The sequence below is a fragment of the Haplochromis burtoni genome, unplaced genomic scaffold (genome assembly GCF_018398535.1).
Source record: "Haplochromis burtoni strain Fernald_Lab_line unplaced genomic scaffold, NCSU_Asbu1 Contig_65, whole genome shotgun sequence".
Taxonomy (NCBI): domain Eukaryota; kingdom Metazoa; phylum Chordata; class Actinopteri; order Cichliformes; family Cichlidae; genus Haplochromis; species Haplochromis burtoni.
In genome coordinates, this window is record NW_024582426.1 from 589164 (window position 1) to 592107 (window position 2944).

The window sequence follows — 2944 nt, forward strand, 5'->3', positions numbered from 1 at the left end:
TTCTCAGAGATGAAATGCTGGTTTGGTAGCAGGCTTCAAATACACACAGCCGCTCTATCACGTGAGCACACTGCTCCGACATGCTACGGTTATGAGCCGAGTTACGCCGTGTCGCAAGTTTTGTGAGATGCTTTTTTATATTTAATGGATTGGATTACATTTTTTTATTTCTCTCCGATATCCGATCCAGTAATTTACGTCAGTATCGGACCGATACGATACGTAATATCGGATCGGTCCATCTCTAATCAGAAGTAGGAAATTATTTTTAAGATATGTTAAAAGGCTGCTCATCTCCACCAGAATCCTTGTTTTTTGTATTCTGATTAATGTTTTACAAAGTCTCTTAGCTTAGACTGGTTAATATATGCTTTTTCAGTGTCATCTGTTATTTCTTTATTTGCTTCTCTGTTAGGTTTGCATGCTCAGAACGCAACCCACTGCAAGTTGACTACATCCCTTACATGGACTCTCTGTCTGAAGAGGTGGGGGTAAGGCCAAACATACCATAGCTCTTTTTTAAGGACCCAACACTGGCACTGCAGGTTTTTTAGGACCCTGCACACCATACCAGTACCGTCTGACTGGACCAGGAAAGTGGGCTGGAGCCCGTCAGGCTATCCTCACTCAGTGGGACCGGGTGTTTCAGCCTTTTAAGACCAGAGTGGTAACAGAACCAAAGCCAGACATCAAACATTCTTCTAAACTGAGCATAATAATGTTTCTCTCAGGTGCTGCTCTGTTGTGTTGTATCTTCTACAATAAGCTCCACTTTGTCTCTTACTTCTCTGCTTCTTCATTCCAGAGATCTCTTCAGTTAATTGCAGGGTGAATGAAGGAGATGTAGGCAGAGATTGTTTTTACACTACAGTGCATAACTTGTCAAGCTGAATAAGAAATAAAAAATATATATTAAAATTAAAATATTAAAAATGAAAAAACTGGATTTGTTAAATCTGCACAATTGATTGTGTTTGTTTTTCGTGGTGTGGTTTTTGGTAACTGTTGCTTTTTTGCATCATGCCTATCTACAGAAACTTGTATTTGAGTCACTGTTTAATACTGGCAGCAGAAAATTATTTTCAATGATTAATTTTATATGGTATGGTTCAAACAAAGTTGCTAAAGTTGAACTTGTGCACTCACTGGCCAGTTTGTTAGGTACATAAAACTCAATGCATTTAAGCCTTCAGACATTGCTAAGACAACATGTTGAAGTTCAGCCCGAGCATCAGAATGGAGATAAAAGTTGATTGAACTGACTGAATGTAGCTTGCGTGTGGTTGTTTGTGGCATTTCCGATATTTCAGAAACTGCTGATCTGTGGGATTTCCCCGCAAGTCACCTCCAGAGTTTTTAGAGAATGGTCCAAAAAAGAGAAAAATGTTAACCACACATTATAACTAAGGTATTCAGAAGATCATCACTGAATATACAAAAACACATTAAAGCAAAGGGGCTACAGCAGCATACCATTGTGGGTGCAACAACCAGAAAACAATTCATACAAGCTCATACAAGATTGATATTAATATCGCTGAACAATCAAAGTGCAACAGCATGAGCTATTCAATAGATGTCAGTGATTAGCTGCTATACACAGCATGCCACGACATTTTCCTCACAGTAAAGTAAGGTGCACTAAAGTTCACCAGAAACTGAACATTAGTGCATCTTACTTGTGGAACCATAAGAAAATCTTTTATCCATAGGAATGAATAATCATTAAATATTGTTAGTACAGATAAGTGTCCAATCTGAAAAATGAAGACTGAGTAATACGCCCCCTGGTGGTACATACAAAAGCCTGATCCTGTGAGCCTGATCCGCAAGGTCAAGGAATCATCCACTTACAGACAAACCAATCCACACCAATACAAATCACTGCACAGATCTGTTGCTGTGCAAGTGTAGCAAAAGTCACGTGTTTAAAAAACACAAAAACCAGCCAGAACTTAAGCATGGTTGTGAATACGCACACCCAAACAGATGAAATCCCACTTAAAACACAGTACATTACAAATGTAAATTAAAAGAATTCCTTTTTTCCCCATCCTGTACTGTAGTAATTGGAATTATTGTCTGAAGGCCAAGAAACAGGAAAGTGACAGGTGACAGGAAAGAAAAAGGAAAAGGAAAGAAAAGAAAAGTTGGGAAGAGAGTTAACAGAAGGAGAGGAAAGAAAATGGAGGAGAAGAGGGATAGAGAGAAAAGACACTGGAAATCTGCTTGATCACCTGCTGAAAAAAAAGCAAAAATAAAGCAACAACCAACGTAAGCATAAGTAAGAATAAATAAGTAAATAGTAAGAGTAAATAATTAAAAGAAATGCTAAACTAGCGTGGACAAAGTACCCCTTGCACTTAGCCACAGAGTTAGCCTCAGTCATTGTAGTTGGACCAGAGATGGTGAGTTCAGAGTTAATTTCAGTCTCATTCTGTTTGCTCATAGTAACGCTCCTTGGACAGGTCAGCAGTCCATCCAAGGGTTTGCTTGCTGTGGAATCAATGATTAGCACCCTACTTGCACAGCTCTCACTCTAGCTACTACTAGGCTGCAGGCATAACAAAAATTGTTTTTTTCTTCAACGTACTAGAGGTAAGAACTTTTTATAACATTTGAGTTCATAAGTGTAGCAGAATCAAGAGTAATGTTTATAGCACTTTGTAATGTATGTAGGCTACCACTCCTGCAGGCAGTAGCCTATTGGCTATCAGTGATTCCTGAGATTAGGGACAAAACAGGTTTTAATTTTCTAAAATATATTTTTTAACATATTAGAGTTACAGTCATACATATTTTCAGAAGCTTGTATTTAATCTCTATAAGAAACAATCATATTAAGCAGAATGCAAATTACACATTTATTGAGAAAATTACGTATTTTTATTGGAAGATCATGAGGGAGGAAAATATATGGTTCTCCAAAAGAGAAAAATAAACC

General features: G+C 37.8%; 1 pseudogene; it reads left to right on the forward strand.

The window, feature by feature from the left end:
* Positions 1-832, forward strand: part of LOC121814600 — a 2137-nt pseudogene extending 1305 nt beyond the window's left edge.
* The last annotated feature ends 2112 nt before the right edge of the window (positions 833-2944 follow it).